Raw genomic sequence first — 11492 nt, forward strand, 5'->3', positions numbered from 1 at the left:
GGAAAGACATATTAGGCAGAAGGAATAGTACCTGCACAGGCACAGAGTTCTGTAAAGGTCAGTTGTTTGGAGAATAGTCAACAATTCAGGGCTTACAGAAAACCTGATACCTATTGGTATGTAGAGAAGAAGGGAGAAGAAGGGAGAAGCAGGCAGGAGAAGTGACTGAGTAGACTGGAAGAGGCCACATTGTAAGAGGTCATATAGACCAAGGCGAGGAATTGAATTTAAATTTATAGGTAATAGGAATTCAGTTCAATTCAATTGTTGTTTTTAAGTGTGACTGTTGAACAGGTAAAGAGAAAAACTAAACAGGAGACTTTTATAACAATTTAGATAAGAGGGAATGAGGTTCAGAACTAAGGCCTGTACTCCCAGCACTTTTAGAGGCCGAGGCAGGAGGATCACTTGAGTCCAGAAGTTTGAAATCAGCCTGGCAATGCTGATAGTCCCAATTACTCAGGAGGCTGAGGCAGGAGGATCTCTTGAGCATAGGAGGTGGAGGTTGTAATGAGCCAAGAGTGTGCCACTGCAATCCAGCCTGGGAGACAGGAGTGAAACCGTGTCAAAGAAAGAAAGAAAGAAAGAGAGAGAGAGAGAGAGAGGGAGGGAGGGAGGGAGGGAGGAAGGAAGGAAGGAAGGAAGGAAGGAAGGAAGGAAGGAAGGAAATAAATCATCCTGGGCAACATGACCAAGACCCCATCTCTACACACTCACACAAAATTATCCAAGCATGATGGCGCGTGCCTGTAGTCCCAGCTTCTTGGGAGGCTGAGGTGGGAGGCTTGCCTAAGCCAGAGAGGTCAAGGCTGCAGTGAGCCAAGATGGTGCCACTACACCGCAGCCTGTGTGACAGGGTGGGACCCTGTCTCCAAAAAAAAAAAAAAATTAAAAACATTAAAAGAACTAATATGTCAGAGTAGATGAGTAGTTGAGCACAGATTTCAAATATGTATTAATGGAGAACTCATAGGATTTGGGGACTGATTCAATGTGGGAGGTAAGGGAAAGAAAATAATCAGTGATGACTGCAATTTCTACCTTGGGAAACTAGCTGTGAGATGACAAAAATGAGAAACCATGGGAAATTACAATGTAGTTTTTGTTTTTATTTTTGTTTTCCCCTCCAGACACTCCTGATATGAGGTCCAGAGGCAGTGGCGGCTGGACACAATGTAGTTTTTGAATTCTGGGAATGATGTAGGTTTCAAAGGTAGAACCGGGAAAACATATACACAAGCACTCCTACAGAATGCCTCTCTGGCTACATTTCCCAGTAGAATACTTTTTGTTTTTTTATCATCCAAAATTTATACAACCTATGGGGCTTCGTTTTGAGGGTGGTGAAAATGTTATAAAGTTACTTGGTAGTCATAGTTGCACAAGTCTGGGAATATACTGAAAATCACTGAATTGTATGCTTTACAAGGGTACTTTTTTTTTTTTTTCCCAAGGCACAGCCTCACTCTGTTGGCCAAGCTGGAGTGCAGTGGCACAACCTCCGCTCACTGCAGTTTCCACCTCCCAGGCACAAGCAATCCTCCCACCTCAGCCTCCCAAGTAGCTGGCACACAGATGTGAGCCACCACACTCAGCCTAGGATACATTTTATGGTGTGGGAATTATATCTCAATAAGGCTGTAATAAAAATGTATAGGATGGGCCGAGCGCCATGACTCACACCTGTAATCCCAGCACTTTGAGAGGCAGAGGTGGGAGGGTCGCTTGAGCTCACGAGTTTGAGACCAGCCTGGTCAAGATGGTGAAACCCCGTCACAAAAAAAAAAAAAAAAAAAAAAAAGCTGGGTGTGGTGACGCATGCCTGTAGTCAGCTAATCCAGAGGCTGAGGTGGGAGGATTGCTTGAGCCCAGGAGGCAGAGGTTGCAGTGAGCCGTGATAGCGCCACTGCACTCCAGCCTGGGTGACAGAGCAAGAACCTGTCTCAAAAAAAAAAAAAAACAAAACAAAAAAACAAAAAAAACAACGAGTTTATATGTGTCTTAACACATTTATGAAGGAAAATACACATTTATATTCCAAAAGTTTGCACAACAGTTTTAACAAAATGACAGGCAGTAAGGTCTTGAGTTACAGTCCGAATACAATTGGTGAAACATCAGAAATATCATCGATCGTGCATTCTCAACAGTGGTGATAATCACCTCCAAGGGGACAAAAGAGTTCGGGGGAGCATGAAAAAAATACTCTTTTCTTGCATAAAGCACAGACATACATCATAGAAGACTTAAAAACAGTTATATATTTGTGGTGTTACATTTTAATGGAGGGGGAGTGGTTAATAAAAAATGTCTGAAAAGATGGGGTGCGGAATATAAGGAAAAGAGGGCTGAGAAGCACTGCTGTAGATATTATGAAGAGCATGTCGTATGCCAGCAAACAAGATGCCCATGTTGAGGCTGGGTGAGGTGGCTCACACCTGTAATCCCAGCACTTTGGGAGGCCAAGGTGAGAGGATCACTTGAGCCTAGGCATCCAGGACCAGCCTGACAACTTACAAAAAAAACAATTAAAAACATTAGCCAGGCATGGTGGCACACACCTGTAGTCCCAGCTACTCAGGAGGCTGAGGTGGGAGGATCATCGGAACCCAGGAGGTCAAGGCTGCAGTGAGTTATGATCACACCACACTACACTCCAGCCTAGGTGGCAGAGCAAGAGCCTGCCTAAAAAAAAAAAATTGCCCATGTTTTAGGATGAGCATGACAAAGGTCATGTTACTACCAACTAAGCAGCTTTTTCTTAACAGTCATATTGTTTGGTGATCACGAAGCAAAGTTTAAGCATTTTATATTCTAACATTATAAGTATTCATGTTCCTTATATATTTGAGTTACACTTTAGGAGGTTATTTGGAGGTTTGGGGTTGAACTGCAATGCACTGTAATTTTCCCTACATAAAATAATGAGAAATAGGCTCCCAGTTGGCGTTGGCACCCAGAACCTCTGATGATCAGGAACAAATTCGTTTAAAGTTCCATCAAAAGAGAAAGAGAATATGAATTTAATGAGGACTTGGGCTGTAAATGGAAGAAGGTTCTCTGGGTGGAATATAAAGACAGTACTTCTGAACATTTTATTGGCAGGTACCTCTGCAGGAATTTGATAACAACTTTGGACCTTATGCTGGTTAGTTTTAATTTGTTCCCTTCAAATGTATTATCTGACCTTTTCTATGCCCAAGGAAGCTGATCTTTGTAGGCTGAGGCTGATCTTTATGAACTGAGATTGATCTTTATGAAATATGTTACCCCGACTCCCTCCTCTGTGTTTTGGTTAGGCCAATGAGAGGCATTGGCTGGAGATGGGGTGGCGGGGGTCGGGGGGGTGGATACCTGTTCACGGGTCCTCTCTCAGCCAGTTGTGATTGGCAGAGACTGTGCCTCTACCCGAGTCCGCGCATGAAGTTGGGTGACCCCTATCCCAAGGCTGCAGTTCCCTGGGTTCCGCTAATGGCTCCCTCTCCATTCCGCTTCAGGCCCACAGGTAGAATGCCTTCACAGCGTTGCTAAGTCCTTGGTGCACTTTGGTGCACAATCCTGTTCACAACTCCGTAAACAGTTCACTAAACTGGCTTCAGTTGCCCCTTTGCATGGGAAGGGGTGATACAGGTAACTCCTTCTTGTCCTTCTTTCAGTATGCCATCTGTTTCCTTTTAAAACCCTGACTGGATACTCTCTCCAGAAAACAAAATAGGTGGACTTACAAAGGCTTTGCATGTAATATGAAGGGCTCCTCAGACACACTCTGAAGCCCAACCAAGGATGTGGGGAAGGCAGAGGACTCGAGGATCCCCTGTTAAAAATCTCTCTTCTTGGATTTAGTAAACCACCAACACTGCCTTCCCTTACACATCACAATCTAGCATTGGAGGGTAAAAGTAGTGGCTGCACCAGGTGGTGAAAGGGGTTAGAGATTTACCTGTATCTTTCCCTCCTTCTCCTTTCTTTTTTTTTTTTCAGAGACAGGGTATTGCTCTGTCACCCAGACTGGAGTGCAGTGGTACAATCACGGTTCACTGTAGCCTCAAACTCCTGGGCTCAAGTGATTCTCCTGCCTCAGCCTCCTAAGTAGCTGGGACTCAAAGTCTAATCAAACAAGTGGCCTTTCTGGTGTGGCCAGACCCTACCCTGAGTTATCATCTCATTTGTGTAAACTCTCCAGGGGCTCACCAAGAGTAGCCTCATTAGCTTAAATGCAAGTGAGGTCGGAGAGGTGGTCCTATTATTCGCGATAAAAGCCCCTTTCTGGGAACCAGTCACAAAGACCAGCCAAATTCTTTATTGAATAAAAGCAGCCCTCCTGTCTACCAATCTGATCCCCTTCCTTGCACCTCCTGTTTGCCTCAGATGGCAAGTTTCCTAACTCTGCTGATTTCCCACCACCGCCCAAGGAAAACAATGACGATCCCTCCTCCTTCCTGAAAGCGCAGGAATTCCCCTGTCCACGAAGATACGGGTTTGGTACTGAGCTGATTATACAATCAGAACAGCTGGTACTAAGTTGTCAGTTGTCAGGAGGTTTTATACTACTGCCAGTAGGTTTGCATTTTAAGGGAGGAGGTGGTTACAATGAGTTGAGGCTATTAATTGGCAGGTGGTGCAAAGCTGTGTCATGAGGGGCAGCATGAGGTTACACTGTTAGCCGTGGCGAATCTGTATAGGTCTGCAACAACCTCAATTCTTGCCTCCTTAGAAGAAAGGATTCCATCAACGGGCATAAGGCAGAGGGAGAGGCTGAGGCAAGTTTTAGAGCAAGGGTGAAAGTTCATTAAAAATTTTAGAGCAGGAATGGCTGGGCGCGGTGGCTCACGCCTATAATCCCAACACTTTGGGAGGCCGAGGTGGGCAGATCATCTGAGGTCAGGAGTTTGAGACCAGCCTGGCCAACATGGTGAAACCCCATCTCTACTAAAAATACAAAAATTAGCCGGGTGTGGTGGTGTGTGCCTGTAATCCCAACTACTAGGGAGGCTGAGGCAGGAGAATTGCTTGAACCTGCGAGGTGGAGGTTGCAGTGAGCTGAGGTTCAGCCACTGCGCTCCAGCCTGGGTGACAGAGTGAGACTCCATCTCAAAAGAAAAAAAAAAGAAAAGAAAAAAAGTTTAGAGCAGGAGTGAAAGGAAGTACCCTTGGAAGAGGGCCAAGCAGGTGACTTGAGAGATCAAGTATGTGGTCTGATATTTGACTTGGGGTTCTATACGTTGGCATGTCTCTGGGGTCTTATGTCCCTTCTCCCCTGATTCTTCCCTGGGGTGGGCTGTCCACATACACAGTGGCCTGCCAGGATTTGGGAGGGGAGCATGCACAGTGTGTTTACTGGAGTTGCACCCATGCTCAATTGAGACATTTTTTTCCCTTACTCAGGCATTTAAACTCCGCCATTTTGCCTCTTACTGACTGGAGTTTTTCCCTCAGTAGTTGAGAGTTCCTGGAGGAATGTCATATACCATTTAAACTCCACCATTTTGCCTCTTAGTGACTTGAGGTGTTTTTCCCTTACCAGTCAAGTGTTCTTAGAGGAAGGTCATATACCAGTTAAACTCTGCCATTTTGCCTCTTAGTGTGTATGCTTGAGCCCACGCGCCCAACTCCTGAGATCTTACCGGAAGCTGCTGATCACCACTTTCAGGTGTTTCTGTTTATTGGGAGATTGGTTTTCCTAGACACAAGCTGCAACCAACTATTATTTTAGAGAGGCATGACTATCACATGATGGTCACCTGGCATTCCTGACTAGCGGTTGGGGGGCACTCTCCTGCCCTGCTCATGGCTGACTACCCACCTACTGTAACAATAATCAAGGCAAATTCTTTGCCTCAGAAACAAGATCTGTGACTCTTGACCAAGAAATTGAATCTAAGCCTCAGTAACTTGCATACAATAATACTCATCTTCCAGAGTTATGGGGTTTGCTGTGATTATTTTTAGTGGTGGGCTTTCTGGTGCTTGCAGGAGATCTCTGGCTCTTTTTCTTCTCTCCAGCCTCTCCCCTCCCTCTGCTTCCTGCATCATCGGGCCTGGAAATGTATGCAGAGAATTGTTACTGAAATGATCATTGCTCTAAGTACTTTGCACCTGACTCAGCACCTCTAGGGTGGAGCGAAACAAAGTAGAGGCATAGCTTAGGGAGTGAGTATAGGCTGGCACAGAGCACCAAAGCTACTGGAAGCCCAAGAAGCATAGAGTCCCGACGCAGAGGCTTGCCTATATTGAAATGGTTAGCTAGGGAGATGGCAACATCTCTTTTGAAGGTGGCTGGGAGAGTGGGTGTGGGCTTTGGGAGGGGAAAGAATTGTTCAAGATGATTTGGCTCTGGTGCTACAGCAAACCCAGGGGATCAATCAAGTGGGCTGGAGCACAGTGGCATGATTATGGCTTCTCTCTTGTTAGCCTGGGATAGCACTTTCCTTAGTTGGGTCAAATGCTCAAAATTCCATGCTGTGTCAGCAGGTGGCTCCAGAGGCAGCTGTATGGTAAGACGGCAGCAAAATGAAAGGCTGCAGAGCAAACCAACCCTGCATAATCTCCAGGAATCTTTATGCAAACATAAAGCGATATTTGTACCAATTAGATTTAACATGAATAAACGTGGATGTAACAGTGGATTCTGAGCCTAGATACTCTGTGCTGTGAACCATTTGGAATTAATTCCGAGAGAGAGAGTGCCTAAGTGCCAAATGCCTCGCTCCAGAATGTTATGGGTCGCTTTTCCTCCTTGGCCACAGATTTTCTCTAAAGTTAGTTGTCAAATCTTCTCATCTTGGCACCCCCTATCTTCCCCCACCCCTACCTCTGCAAGCCAGTTTTCCTCCAGAAAACAAAAGATCAAGATTAGGCAGGTCTCATTCCTGGCTTTATAGGAGAATTCCGGTGCTTGGGGGCCAGTTCTAGTTCTTGGAACCCCAAAGATGTAGAAACCTACAAAACTGGTCTCAAGTTAGGCAGGACCCTGAGAGAGGAGGATACCCATTGGAAATGTGAGGTTTGAGTACACATTATGAAACATGGCCTGAGAAGAGCACCTGATTCATTTCTAAATATACCAAATGCTGGAAAGCAGGGTGCTTGCCAAACTGTGAAAACAGTGACATTTCTCCAAGATATCTTTCTGTACTCTCTTCTGATGCCAACACCCTACCCCCTACCTTCAACTCTGCACCTACTCTCCGATTTAAGGTTGATCTACCATCAGTGCGCACCCACCAGACATCACCTCCTTTAGTCTCCTGTATTTTATCCTTTGCTCTTAACTCTTCCTTGTATAATCTTATATTTTCAAGGGTCAAGTTGAATGGAATTCGTGGAATTATATAAATCTCGAGTTGGAAGGAGAAAAGAAGGTAAGGGAGAGGAGTATACGGCAAGTGCCTTCCACGAACCAAACACCGTCACATCTGTTCTCACCTAACAATCATCCTGTGTGTGGAAGGGATTCGTATTCCAATTTTTTAGTTTTGAGGAGATGGACAGAAAGAGCTTGAGGATGATCACAATACCACTAGGAGGTAGTGGGAATGAAGGCCCTCAGCAAAACCTTCTCCTGCCTGGGGAAGAGCCCAATAGATCTCTTTTGAATTCATGAACCTATTCCCTCTCCTGTATTTTCTACTGCAGTGAATGGCATCCCCAGGCAATGAGCTGCATGAGACTATAACCTGGGCACCGCCTTTGACTATGCTTTTTCCCTTATCCCATAATCAACCACACACCAAATTCCGTAGATATCACCTCCTAAATAACTTCCAAAAAACCCCCCTACTCAGCACCCCCACTATCACTTTCCTAGGTCACCTACCATGGTTTCTTGCACATGCCTCTGTCTGCTCCAGGTTGGATTAAGAAGTGTGTATGGTGGGATGGGTCGGGGAGTGTGTTGAAGAAGAGTGGAGAACTGCAGAAGTATCTTTATATTTGAATTGCCCTTTCACAATATTAAATCAAACAATAGTATACATGGAATGTTTAGAGCATTGTGCTTAAAACTGTCCCTACTCAGTACATGGGGTGAGTATTAATGGGGAAATCACATGCAAATGACTTACTGGTTAATGTGTTTGTTCCTTCATGCATTTGTATATTTATTAGAGACAGGGTCTTGCTCTGTCACCCAGTTCGAGCTTACTGCAGCCTCAAACTTGAGCTCAAGCGATCCTCCCAGGTGCAGGCCACGGCACCTGTCCAGGTTAATATCACAGCTGCAACTCTGCTGGAGGGTAATCTTTTGTCTTCTTCCTCTATCTGGAACCCATCTTTTAATTCTCCTGAGACTCCTCCTCCCTTTACATTCCTTATTAAATTCTTTTTATACTAGGTTTCAGAACAGAATGTTATTGACTTTTATAATACCCACTTGTCAAAAAATGTATTAGATCCAGGGAGGCAATACATAAATACCCACTTTAAATCTTTCTGCCTGTGTTAATAGTATATTGTTTCAGGGCTAGCAACCTCTGAACAGAGAGATATTGTCAGCTTTATCTAATGATGTAAGTAATGCCTTGGATTTCCCAGAGTCCATTAAAAAGTCACTTTTCTCAGATAAATGTTTCGCCTGTTGTCAGAAAATGATAGCCAAATTGGCAAGTGCATAGGTATTTGTAACTATTTAAAGATGTGGAAATTCTGCACATTGTACTTCAGAATAGGAATTCCACTTAAAGTACAAGAAAACACTTGAGAATGTGTGGGACTGTTTTTGTTATCCCTGGTTGGTGCTATCAGGAGTTAACGGGCAAGTGTCCTAAAGTTCATATGTTGACGCTCTAACCCCCAACGTGACTATATTTGGAGATAGGGCCTTTAAAGGGGTAATTAAGGTTGAATGAGGTCATATGAGTGGATCCTAATCCAACATGACTGGTGTCCTTATAAGAAGAGTAAAAGATGCATGCACAGAGGAAAGACCACATGAGGACACAGAAGATGGCCATCTGCAAGCCAAGGAGAGAGGCCAAAGGAGAAACAGATCTGCCCACACCTTGACCTTAGATTTCCAGCTTTTGGAATTGTTAGAAATAAATTTCTGTTATTTAAGTCCCCCAGTCTGTAGTATTTTGTTATGGCAGCCCTAGCAAAATAAGACAGTAACAAACAGGAATGCCAACACCCTACAAAGGACAGGGTGGCACATTCTGCACACTAAAAAGTTGTCCTGCCCAGGCTGAACATGGTGGCTCATGCCTATAATACCCACACTTTGGGAGGCTGAGAGGTAGGAGGATTGCTTGAGGCCAGGAGTTCAAGACCAGCATGGGCAACAAAGTGAGACCTTGTCTCTACAAAAAATACAAAAATTAGCGAGGCATAGTGGCTCACTCCTGTAGCTCCAGCTACTCAGGAGACTGAAGTAGGAGATGGCTTGAGCCTAGGAGGTCAAGGCTATAGGGAGCCATGATTACACCACTGCACTCCAGCCTGGGTGGCAAGGTGAGAACTCATCTTTAAAAAAAAAAAAAAAAAAAAATCCTGCCCAAATGCAAATAGCGTACCTTTGAGAAACATTAATCTGTTCCCAACTCTTCGCATTATAGATGACCCCATTAGACTTCTCTTTGAGGAAAGGCACCATATTTTATTTATCTCTGTACTGCAAGTGGCTAGCATTGTGTCTGCCACTCAGTGGGAACTTAGTAATTGCAAGGGCATGATATTTTAAAAATTATGCATGTGTGTGTGCGTTTTACCTTTCATCTCAGTTCACCTGAGCCATACATCTGCTTGTGGGTATATCATGCAGGACTTATTACTGAAGGACTGCAGAGACAGAGTGGGATACCATTTAGCTTTTAACATAGAAAAATAAGATTTTGCTGCAAGACATGGATGACATTCTTTGCCAAGCTATTGCCTTGAGAAAGGACTGTCTAAAGTTCTTTAACACATCAAGGGCCTGTCTGGGGCTCAAAGAGTTCTTCCGAAGGGAGTTCCAGAAAGACGAAGTGAGTGGGTCGGGGTCGGGGAAATCCCTTGACTGAAGGTGAAGAACTTCAGATTTAAAAAAGGTTGACACTGGGAGGGGGAACTATGGTCCCTCTCCTGCCTTTTCTGGTCACCTCTTCTGAAAATGACACCCCAGTCACCTATGGGTATCTGACATTTTGTTTTATATTTGTTCATTTCATTTCTTATTATCATTCTCTTGGACTAGGATCTTAACTCCACAAGCCAGTTCTTTGTCTATTTAATTTCTGCTGTATTCTCAGCATCTAAAACAGTTCCTAGCAGTTCAATAAATCTATTGAACGAACAAATGAGTTTTCTTTTCTCTTCCTTTCCCTGCAACATCTTAAAAAAAGAGAAGAGGAAATCATTTCATTTGAGAGCATATCTTGAAAGCTTTTGCTTTTGAAGCCATTCACTGGATTTTCTTTACTTCAGAGGAAATCCTAGAAACTGGCTGAAAAAAAATCTCATCCTGAAAGATCTAAGAACAGGAGCATCTCTGACTTATTGCTCATTGCTCTGCATGCCACATACGCTCCCTTTGAATTCCTTTACAAAGTTTATGGTGTGACAAATGGCATCTATAATGGCACTGGGGACTAATCGCCCAGAAAGTGCACTGATAAAATAGAGCTGATGCCCTGGGTGCTTGCCTCTTCCTGGCAGGCAAACCTGGTTTTCTGTGACTGGTGACCCCTTTTCAGTAGTAGAACCTCACAGGTTCCTGGGTGTTCGGGGACCTGCCGAGAATAGCATGTCATGTCACTGAAGGAGGCTGTACCTCCTTCTTGTCCATCATCTCTGTAGGAAGTACATAGGGGTGAAAAGGTGAAGACAAGATTCTGTGTTAGAAAATAATTCTAGCAGGAAATCCTGTGCATTCAGATCACTGAGTTTTGACCATCAGTGTTGGGACTTTTCTTACACACACACACACACACACAAACACACACACACACACATCCTAGGAAACATCAGGCCAAGTGATTAAGAATGCACATCTTCACAAAGGGCTGTGACCATGAAGTTCTTTGTTTGTTAGTGTCCAGAAAGTTCAACAACATTCCTTTGGGATAAATTACATGGTGAGTATTTATTAGGGTGGGAAAAGGGAGGAGGAAGGGGAAATGCACAAAGGGTGTGGCAGTTTACAATGGGACAGTTGCATAATGTCAAATTCACATGTACAAGTCATTTGTAACCTGGGACAGGGACTAATCTAAAATGGATTCTCTTCACCTGCATAAAGGAGAGACCTATTGAAAAGTAAGATTTCGCTGCAAGACATTAATGATATTATTTACCTAGCTACTGTCTTGAGGATAATAGGATTGGATAATGGGATAAAATAATGGGCTTCTGATGTATATTGTCATGATAAAAAGGACTTTCATCTGTTTAGTGGTGAAAAGCTGACCAACTGCTTGCATGCCAATAATATGCTACTTATTCTCGTCACAAGTTTGTGAAGGAAAATATGTCACTTCTACAGGCAGGAAAACCGAGGCTCCTGAGAGGCGGAAGTGGGT

This window comes from Macaca thibetana, chromosome 8, assembly GCF_024542745.1.
Source record: "Macaca thibetana thibetana isolate TM-01 chromosome 8, ASM2454274v1, whole genome shotgun sequence".
NCBI lineage: Eukaryota > Metazoa > Chordata > Mammalia > Primates > Cercopithecidae > Macaca > Macaca thibetana.